This window comes from Triticum aestivum, chromosome 5D (assembly GCF_018294505.1).
Source record: "Triticum aestivum cultivar Chinese Spring chromosome 5D, IWGSC CS RefSeq v2.1, whole genome shotgun sequence".
Lineage (NCBI taxonomy): Eukaryota > Viridiplantae > Streptophyta > Magnoliopsida > Poales > Poaceae > Triticum > Triticum aestivum.
In genome coordinates, this window is record NC_057808.1 from 473,306,376 (window position 1) to 473,317,486 (window position 11,111).

The 11,111-nt window shown below is 48.1% G+C and overlaps 1 pseudogene; it reads left to right on the forward strand.

Annotated features, from left to right (window-relative positions):
• Positions 1-4,850: 4,850 nt before the first annotated feature.
• Positions 4,851-8,338, forward strand: LOC123122897 (disease resistance protein PIK5-NP-like; annotated as a pseudogene).
• The last annotated feature ends 2,773 nt before the right edge of the window (positions 8,339-11,111 follow it).

Below are 11,111 nucleotides of genomic sequence, written 5' to 3' on the forward strand. Positions count from 1 at the left end.
TCTTGTCCATAAGTTTCTCGACGATGACGCCGGTCCTCTTTAACAAGGCAGTGGTCTCCTCCTGCTGCTCCGCACTTCCGACGATCTTCGCCCTCAGCAGGTCGTGCTCGGCGAGGAGCTTTGCATTGCTCTCATTTAGTTGTCGGATGACGTCGGTAGCCTGTTCAAAGAGGCTTTCATGTCGTCCTGCAACCTCGCCCAGCCAGAGACCTGATCCATCTGGCTATTGACGATTGCATGCATGCGCCTGTAAGAGTCCTCGCCTGCCCGCGAGACATTTTCCCAGGCCACCGCGGGGTGGGAGGACATCTCTGCTGCATTCGCGGCGCGGCGGGACATCTCTTCTGCTTCCGCGGCGCGGCCGGACCAGTCTGCTGCATCGACGGTGCGGCGGGACCTCTGTGCTGCTTCGGCGGCGCGGCGAGACCTCTGTGCTGCTACAACCGCGCGGCGGGACATGCCGACTGCGTTCGCGGCGAGGCGGGACATCTCTCGTGCTTCCGTTTCCATGCTCGCATCTCCCTGATGGCAATCTCTCGACCCAGAACTCACGCTAGTCATGGCAGACGAACGATGATGAATGACTTGTTTGTTTTTGTGGATGAGGAGTTGAGGAGGAATGTGCAGTCATCTTGGAGTAGTAGTATTTATAACCGAGTACTAATACACTCGTAAGTGGGAAACCGTTTAGGTTTTGATTGGTGTGAACAGGTTTGCAATTTGGAATGTGACGGGACACAGGCTCGAAATTTATTGACGGTTATAAGTGCGGCACTATTCCCGGAAGGCGTAACGTGGGCACGCCTTCTCGGCCGCGTACGTGGCATTTGCACCATAGGGTCCACCGCAATAGGCAATGTCAGCACACGTCTTGTTCCAACAACCGTGCGCGCTCGTTATTACCATCGCACATGCTTCTTTTAATTAAAATGTGTGTGTCCGTCTAGCGCACACTCGTTGATCTATCTAACTGTTTATGTTTGTTGTGGCTAATCGCAAATAGTTCATCCGTGTGAAATGTATGGCATCAATCGCAGACACTTTGATCTAGCTGACCCGTTTCTGTTCTGTTGCCTAATCGCAAACAGTTAATCCTTCTGAAGCATATGCCCTCAATTGCACACACCTTTATCTAGCTGCCCGTTTCTATTGTTCCTCCTCATCACAAACAGTTCATCCGAGTGAACCGTATGCTGTATATCGCACACGCCTTCATCTGGCTACCCATTTCTTTTGTTTCGCCTCATCGCAAACAGTTCATTGAACTGAACCGTATGCCCGGCATCGCACACGCAACTAAAATCTGAACCGTGTTTGATGGCTCCGCCATCGCAAACATTTTGCACCTTTTTTGATGGTTCTTTTACACCACCGTTTGCGATTATTGCATCGCACACAGTTTCATCAAAGGGTCTCTGATCGTAGTGTCGCGTTAGCAGCATCCTGCAGTAGTGGGTGTCGCTTGGGAGCCTCCCACAAGATTGTGGAGTTGAACCAAGAAGTTTTAAGGGCAAGGAGATCGCCTATTTTGTGGAGATCTACCCGAGTGAGGCAAATCCTTCGTGGGCGATGGCCATGGTGGGATAGACAAGGTTGCTTCTTCGTGGACCCTTCGTGGGTGGAGCCCTCCGTGGACTCGCGCACCCCTTACCCTTTGTGGGTTGAAGTCTCCATCAACGTGGACGTACGATATCACCACCTATCGGAACCACGCCAAAAATCTCCCGTCTCCATTGCGTTTCCTTTACCTTCATATGCAATGTTTTACTTTCCGCTGCTACACTCTTAGAATTGCATGTGTAGGTTGATTTCTTGACTTGTGTTATTTGCTAAAATCTTCCCACAACTAAAATTGGGAAAATGTTAGATTTTTATTTGGTCAAGTAGTCTAATCACCCCCTCTAGACCTACTTTCGATCCTACAATCTACATACCCTTGTAGATCGCTAAGCGGAAGCATTTATCAACGCGGTTGATGTAGTCGTACACCTTCACGATCCGTTTCGATCAAGCATCGAACGCACGACACCTTCGCGTTCAGCACACGTTCAGCTCGATGACGTCCTCGCCTTCTTGATCCAGCAAGAGGGGAGAAGTAGTAGATGGGTTTCGGCAGCACGACGGCATGATGATGGTGGTGGTGAAGCTATTTTCGTAGGGCTTCGCCAAGCACAACGGTTTTTGGACGGAGGATGAACTAGAGGGAGAGGGGACGCCGACACACGGCTTGGGGTTTCGTGGTGTGTGGCGTCCCCTCCCTCCTCACATATATATAGGTGGAGGGGGAGGAGAGGCAGGCCTAGGGCGCGCCCCAAGGGGCCGGCGGTTGCCCTAGGCGCCTGCCTAACCGCGGCCCCTTCCATTTTGGTGTGTGGGGGGAAGGAAAGTGGGGTTGGCTGCCTAGGGCGCGCCCCAAGGGGCCGGCGGCTGCCCTAGGCGCCTGCCTAACCGCGCCACCCCTTCCATATTTGGTGCGTGGGGGGAAGGAAAGGGGGGCGACTGCCCTAGGGCGCCCCCTCCTTCCTTTGGCGCGTGGGCAAGGGAGGTGGAGCGCACCCATCCCCTTGTGGGCTGGTGCGCCTCCCTCCTTTGGCCCATGAGGCCCACCAAGTAGGTATAACCTACCGATGGCCTCCTGGAACCCCTTCCGACACTCCGATAATTATTTGGTGCATTCTGAAACTCTTCCGGAACCCAAATATCTTCATCCTATATATCAAACTTGTCCGACATTCGATTGTTGGTATCTCCATACCTAGTTCAATCTCGTTACCGGCAAGTCTCTTTACTCGTTCCGTAACACATCATCTTGTAACTAACTCCTTAGTCACTTTGCTTGCAAGATTCTTGTGATGCTGTATTACCGAGAGGGCCCAGAGATACCTCTCCGTCATACGGAGTGACAAATCCCAATCTCGATTCACGCCAACTCAACAAACACCTTCGGAGATACCTGTAGAGCACTTTTATGATCACCCAGTTACGAAGTGACGTTTAATAGCACACAAGGTATTCCTCCCGTATCCGGGAGTTGCATGATCTCATGGTCGAAGGAATATGTATTTGACATTAAAAAAGTAGTAGCAAAAACTGAATGATCATATGCTATGCTAACAGATGGGTCTTGTCCATCACATCATTCTACTAATGATGTGATCATGATTGTGGTCATTCTACTAATGATGTGATCCAGTTATCAAATGACAACTCATGTCTATGGTTAGGAAAGCTTAACCATCTTTGATCAACGAGCTAGTCTAGTAGAAATTTCACCAGGGACACGGTATTTGTTTATGTATCCACACATGTATTTAAGTTTTCGGTCAATACAATTCTAGCATGAATAATAAACATTTATCATGATTGAGGAAATATAATAATAACAACTTTATTATTGCCTCTAGGGCATATTCCAACAGTCTATGGTTTATCGAACCTACGGGGTCACAAGCTTAATGTAATCACGATCTGTTGAGTGTTAATGGGACGGGAGTGATGATATTTATGGAATTGTTTCATTAATATCCAGAATAGTTTCGAGAGGTTCCGGAAGTGTTCGGTGAATATCGGGTAATACCGGGTATTACCGATTAATATATATGCGGAAAATGTTTCTGGGGATGTTAAATTATATATATACTAGTATGAAAATGTTTAGAACGTGTATATATATATATATATAATTTAATATCAATGGGCCTAATAAGACCAAGAGGTGGAAGGAAACTTGGGCCATGAAGGCCCAAGTGGAGGTGGCGCCCCCTCTTTCCTATTGGGTGCCGAATCCTACTTGGGGTGGGAGTTGGACTCCCCCCCATGACTGGCGCATCAAGGGAGGCTTTCCTCCCTTGGTGGCTGCCCTCTCCTCCCCTCCTAACCTATATATACTAGAGGATTTCTCCCTATTGTAGCACAAGTTTTGGAGCCTCCTCTAGTTGATCTAGTGCACGTTTGTAGTTGGTCCTAGTTGACTAATTGGAGTGAGCCCTAACCACCTCTAGTCCTCATAATTAGAAGCTTCGTGTGGTTCTAATCTCCTCCCTCTAATTCTCCGGCGACGATTAGCTCTGGACGACGAAGCGCTGCCGGATCATGAAGACCGTACGCTTGCAACCAAGTAGAGAGGCTGTGCTTTCGGTCTTTCGTTCGAGGGATCATTTGTGGGCGGTTCGTGGGATCGTCATCAACGTTCGAGGGACTTCAAGTACGATCTACACCAACTTGTCTACTTCCGCTGCACCCCGGAGTCGGCAACGATCGTTGATCACAATCCGTTATGCATCTTTATATTGTTCCTGGGTGATCGTAGGACCATTTTTTTTGTTTTCTACTACGTTTCCCAACATAATGCTATGGTTAGATTTTATCCTAATTCTTCTTTCGTAATTGCGGATATTTGCGAGAGGGGTTAATCATAAGTGAGAGGTTTGTTCAAGTAAGAACATCACCCAAACACCGGTCCACCGATATATCAAATTATCAAAATAGCGAACCCGAATCAAACCAACATGATGAAAATGACTACAACAAAAAGGATTAGCCTACGTTGCTGCACCTATAGTTACTTTTGTTATTTGTCACTTGTTACAAATTATCTTGCTACCAAACTATCTGTCACCTGTTTAGCCCGTGTCGTGCCTAGCCCATGGCGGGTTGTGCCAGCGTGCTTGTGGGCTGGCCTGATTGGCCCGGCCCGTTTGGCCAGCTATAACTTAGAGCGTGGGGTCGCGGGACGCGCGTGGCAGGCACGGACGCGACCGATCTGTTGCCTGGCCGGTCGGCCGATTAGAATCCGTGATGATGAAAAGCAACCTCCTGACCTCCATAAAACCAGATCGGGAGAAAAGAATATCAGGAACAGATAGATCGAGACAACCCCAGAACAAGAAGAGAGCGAGCATGGTGGACGTCGCGACGGGGGCCATGGCCTCACTGCTCCCCAAGCTGGAGATGCTCCTCGAGCACAAGCTGCGCAAGGCCGTCAAGGAAGACGCGGAGCAGCTTCTGAGAGAGCTGACGAACCTGCACGCCGCCCTAGGCAACGGCTCCGACCCGCGTTGGGCCGACGACTGCAGGGAGCTGTCCTACCACGCCGACGACATCGTCGACGCCTTCCTGGCGGCCAGCGAACCCGCCGCCTGCCAGGACAGCTGCTTGGGGTTCCTGGCCAACTTCTTGGGCCCTCGCCATCGAATCGCCAACGCCATCAAAGACGTCAAGAGCCAGGCCCTGAATCTGGCCGATAGGTACAGTAGCACCGATAAAGATAAACTCGTTCCAGCCGCCGCAACCACCGGAGCATCGCCCCATCTGCGGAAAGAGGCGGAGGAGCCGCTCGTCGGCGTTGAGCGGGGGAGGGATACTCTAATCAAGAGCCTTGCAGGCGGACAACAGATGAAGATAGTCTCCATTGTGGGTTCTGGGGGATTGGGGAAGACGGCTCTTGCTAATCTCGTGTTCCGTCAGCTCAGGCAGCAATTCGATTCGTGTGCTTTTGTTTCAGTCTCCTCTATGCCTGATATGGAGGGGATTTTTGACCAGATGCTTCGGCAGCTTAATGTGGGAAAAAATCACAATGAAGAAGCAAAGGATGCAATTAGGGATTTCCTTCAGAACAGAAGGTGCTACCTATTTAATTGTCATGCACTTCTCGTATGGTTCATATAGTTCTCTGACAATGAACTCAATCAACTTTGGAGATTACACTGTACCCGTTCATTATACTTTCACTCTTTGACTTCATTGCCCATCATACTAATCACATTGATGATTAATTTACTACTCCCTCCGTCCCATAATATAAGAACGTTTTTGACACTAGTGTAGTGTGAAAAACGTTCTTATATTATGAGACAGAGGGAGTAACATTTACGCACACTGCATGACTACCTCAATAATAATGTCACTGTCGCGTGGAGCCTTACTCTGTTCTTGCTTCTGTGTGCAAACTTTGGTAGGTACCTGATCATAGTCGATGATTTATGGAGGAAAGAAGATTGGCATATCCTATCCCGCAGCTTGCCCGCTAACGCTTGTGGTAGCAGAGTAATTGTTACAACTCGAGTTAATGACATGGCAAAGACATGTTGTTCTGGCCAAGATGAGTTGATATGTGAAATTAGGCATCTTGATCGCCTGAACTCCAAAATATTATTTCTACAGAGATGCTTTGGCTCGGAGGCCAGTTGCCCTGATGCACTTGCAAGAGAAGTTGGTGAGATCTTGCAAATATGCGGTGGTATTCCTTCTGCAATTATAAGCATTGCTTCGTTGCTCAATAGCAAAATAGCTGCAAGGAAACCATGGCAGGATGTGGTGTATGCTTTCTGTTCTGCTTGGAACGAGATGGCAAGCTCTTTAGACTCTGCACAGGAGCGTATTTCTGGTTTGGAGGACTTGATAAAGGTTTTATCACTCAGCTATGAAAACCTTCCCAGCACTCTGAAGACCTGCTTGCTGTGCATAGCTACAAGTACAACCGTCAAGTACCAAAAGTTTAGAAGAGGTGATACGGTTAGGAAATGGATCACTGAATGATTTATCTCTGAAGTTGGGTGGCACAGCAGTGAGGAAGTGGCGAACCAATGCTTCGATGACCTCGTCGGCAACAATGTGATTCAGCCTGTGGAACGCCCAACCTTTTATGGGAAGGGGATGTATGAGGTCAACTGCATGATGCTCTACGTTCTTAGACTAATATCACGAGAAGAGAACTTGGTCACCTTTCTGTCCGACTTGAACATTTCAGAGACACCTGCAGCGAGGCCTGTCTTTCTTTCTATCCGACGCTGTGGCTCAGACGGTTTAAATGGCACTGAAAGGTTAGATCTGTCGCATGTTCGTTCCATAACCATGATTCGCTGTGACAAGGTGTTTTCGTTTAAGCATTTGGGGTATCTGCGAGTGTTGAATGTGGAGGACTGTGATGGTTTGGACGATACCGATGTACAACACATATGCAGACTGATCCTGCTGAAGCACCTGAGTCTGAAAGAGACACCACAAGTCACTAGGCTTCCTCCACAAATCGGGAACCTACGACATCTTGAGACTCTAGAGATCGAGCTGATCCAAATCAGTGTTCTCCCGCCACAGATCGGGAAGCTGCAAAATCTGGAGACACTGGATGTAAGGCTGACACGAGTGAAAGAGCTGCCCAAGGAGCTCGTCCAGCTTCCCAAACTAGCAAATCTGCATTTTGGCCATACTGGGGTGAGGCTACCTGCCGGAAGTGATCGCTTCAAGTCAGTTAAGGTGCTGGGCACCATTGATTCGAGGGAATGCTCGGTAAGCACCCTGGAGGAGATTACTGGGATGACTGGATTGACTAAGGCTGAAGTCATGTTGTACGGTGAGCCCGCCGACACGCCAGAAAATGACAATCTACTGTCTTGCATGGGCAAGTGCACTAGTCTGCGGTCCCTAATAGTTCACGGTGATTTCATTACGAGCGACGACCTTCCTGCGTCTCCCAACTTTCCTCTACTTGAAAAGCTAACGGTGACCGCAAGATTTGTTAAAATTCCCCGGTGGATCGCACAGCTCAGCCGTCTTAAGAAGCTAGAAATCAGGCTCTTTGAACAAGGACTAAACGATCTCAAGATACTTGGAGGTCTGCCCAGTCTCACTAGCCTTGCAATCCAGCTGTTTGGTGACCCACGGAAACAAGTCACTGTAACTTCAGGTTTCGCCAGACTCGAGTTTTTCGCCTTCGACTGCTATGCGCCATGGGTAAAGTTTGAGCAGGGAGCCATGCCAAGCCTGAGACACATCGAGCTGACACATTATTCTGGCCCAGCAGGTAAAACCCCTGCAGGTATCATATACCTTGAGAGCCTCCAGAAGGTCACCCTCATCTACTCTTCACACTGTTCAAGTTGTGCTGGTGTCATCGAGACAGTTGCTGTCATGAGGAAGGAAGCTGCCAGCCATGCTAATCGGATTGTGCTTTCTGTTAATGGCGACGATGAGATTTTCCCATCCATCTCAAGTGTTGACGGAAAGATTACCACAACCGAAAACGAAGAGTGTTAGCTTCCCTACTACTCTATGTGTGAGTGTGTTCTCATGGGTACAATTTGATTCTCAATCCTTTTCTTGAAAAATTCAAAAATGAAAATTTCAGATTTCAATAAGTTCTGAAATAAGTACCACATGTATATAATTTACAGGTGTATTCTATATGTGTGTAAATTTTCATTCGAAGATACTTGAACAAGTGAGCTGTCCAAAATTTTGTCTCTATTGTGTTGCTCGCATGTTAAGATCTCACCTAATATTTTTTATACAACTAGTGTTCTCAGTAAAAGAGGCCTGGCGCAGCGGTGAATTACTCTCCAGTTGTGCCTTGAGGTTATGTGTTCGATGCAGCCTCACTGCATCTGCACTGTGCAGGGCTAAGGCTTGCCTCGTATAATCCTTCCCCAGACCTCACCTGGTGTGGGAGCTTCTAGCCCTGGGTCTGTCCTTTTTTTAGTGTTCCCATTGCAATGGAGGATAACCTACAGATTTTGCAGCATTTTGATGCTTCCCTTTTTGGTTGAGTAGATTTAAGGGCTCCCTTGCTTCAAATTAATGTCATAATACTCCTGTAAAGGATGCTGGAGTACCCGCCTTCGTGGGCGCCTCGCAAGTGGAGAGAGCCTCATGGTCATCCGTCCTGCGATGGCTTACCGCAGGGGCTTCCCGGGGTGACCCGGATGGGAGGTCCATGATGGGTGGACCGCCGGGTGCGCCCGGGGCCACCGTCATTGAGCGAAGATGGTGGCGCCCGCGAGCGAGCCCGAGCTGGTAAGAGCGATCCGCGCGTGCTTACTGGTGCGTCCATAACGGGTGGACCACCGACGTGGCCGGAGCCACCGTCATGTGAGGCCCTCCAAGCCGTCCGTTGCGGGGTGGCTTGTTGCGAGGGCCTCTCAGGGGCGATGCTAGCCATTCGATCTGCTCGGATGACTCATGCCCGGGCGACCCAGTTGGGAGGTCCATGACAGCTGGACCGCCCAACGCTCTCGGAGCCAACGTCATTGGGCTGCGTAGGGCGCCCCCGCGAGCAAGTTCCAGTGCGGTGTCCCGAGATGGACGATCCAGTTGGTCCTTTCTGTTGGCGTCTTCTACCCACGTCGGGCTGGTTCCGTCGCTATAGTCGGGGTGTGTAGTGCGCCGACTTGCTGTTAGAGATACGCCACGCAATCGAACACGATGAACAACGAAATCAAACACATGGACACAAGGATTTAACGTGGAAAATCCCTCCAACACGAAGGGGAAAAGACCATGGCACCAGCCAGCAAAAACTTCACTATGTCAGAGGATGTTACAAACGCCGGAGATTTACCACTAATCAACTTATCCCATGTTGCGGCTTACAATGAAAGTATATAGTAGAGGTGGCCTAGGTCAATACTGATCCAAAGCCTCCCAGCCACGGGTCGGAGCTCCGCTCCCCTGTCAGAAGTTAGTCTTTATCTTTATACTTGAATTTGGATCACAACATAACACTTATGTCGGCTCAAGCATCGCCCACGCCTTCACGGCTGTTAAGGCGGTTCGGTCCCGCCAGGCTTCGCAATGGGCCTTTTGGTTCGCCACCCGCATGCGTCGGCTTGGCCAGAAGGTTGTGCGGAGGGAGTCCAGAAAAGGTTCCATTTTCTGGCTTCTGGAATAAGCTACCCCTACTAGTAGGCTTCTAAAAAATGTTTTTTGTTTAAAATAAGCTGGGTAGGAATCAACTTATTCTGGAAGGCCAAAAAACTAAAAAAAACTGGCCCATAAGAGCACCTCCAATGCACCGACCCAAACGGACGGCGCTTTTGTCCGCTTTTTGTCCGTTTGGGTCGGCCTCCCGCCCGGCGTCCACCTTGTGTGAGATTTGGGTTAGCAGTGCGCCCAATGCGTCGACCCTTATGTGTCGGCATGGCCGGCTGGCAGTCTATCCTAGCATTAACAGTATTCAAGAAGGGTCTTCCAAATATAATGGGACAAAGCTATCTTGTGGGGAACCAAGAACAAGAAAATCAGCAGGATATTTAACTTTCCCACACAAGACTTCAACATCTCTAACAATCCCAACTGGTGAAATAGTATCCCTATTGGCAAGCTTAATTGTAATATCAATTTCCTCTATCTCAGCAGGTGCAATATCATGCATAATTTCTTTGCATAAGGAATGCGGTCGGTATTGCACTTGCACTAGCACCCATATCACATAAGCCATGATAGCAATGATCTCCTATTTTAACAGAAATAACAGGCATGCCTACAACAGGTCTATGTTTATTTTTAGTATCAGGTCTAGCAATTCTAGCAGCTTCATCACAGAAGTAAATAACATGCCCATCAATATTATTAGCCAAGAGATCTTTAACCATAGCAATACTAGGTTCAACTTTAATTTGCTCAGGGGGTTTGGGTGTCTTAATATTACTTTTGTTGACCACAGTTGAAGCTTTAGCATGATCCTTTATTCTAACCGGGAAAGGTGGTTTCTCAATATAAGCAGTAGGAACAACTGGATCATTATAAGTGATAGTCTTTTCTTCAACTTTAATAGGTGCAACTACTTTTACTTCAATGGGAGGATGATATATAAACCACTTCTCCTTAGGGAGATCAACATGAGTAGCAAAGGATTCACAGGAAGAAGTTACTATCTCAGAGTCAAGTCCATATTTAGTGCTAAATTCACGGAAAACATCGGTATTCATAAAAGATTTAACACAATCAAATTTAGGTGTTATACCTGACTCCTTACCTTCGTCGAGATCCCAATCTTCAGAGTTGCGTTTAATTATTTCCAATAAATCCCATCTGAATTCAATAGTCTTCATCATAAAGGAACCAGTACAAGAAGTATCGAGCATGGAGCGATTATTGAGAGAAAGCCGAGCATAAAAAATTTGAATAATAATTTCTCTTGAGAGCTCATGATTGGGGCATGAATATAACATTGACTTAAGCCTCCCCCAAGCTTGAGCGATGCTTTCTCCTTCGCGAGGCCAAAAATTATATATATAATTATGATCACGATGAACAAGATGCATAGGATAAAACTTCTGATGAAATTCCAATTTCAATCGTTTGTAGTTCCATGATCCCATATCATCACATAGCCT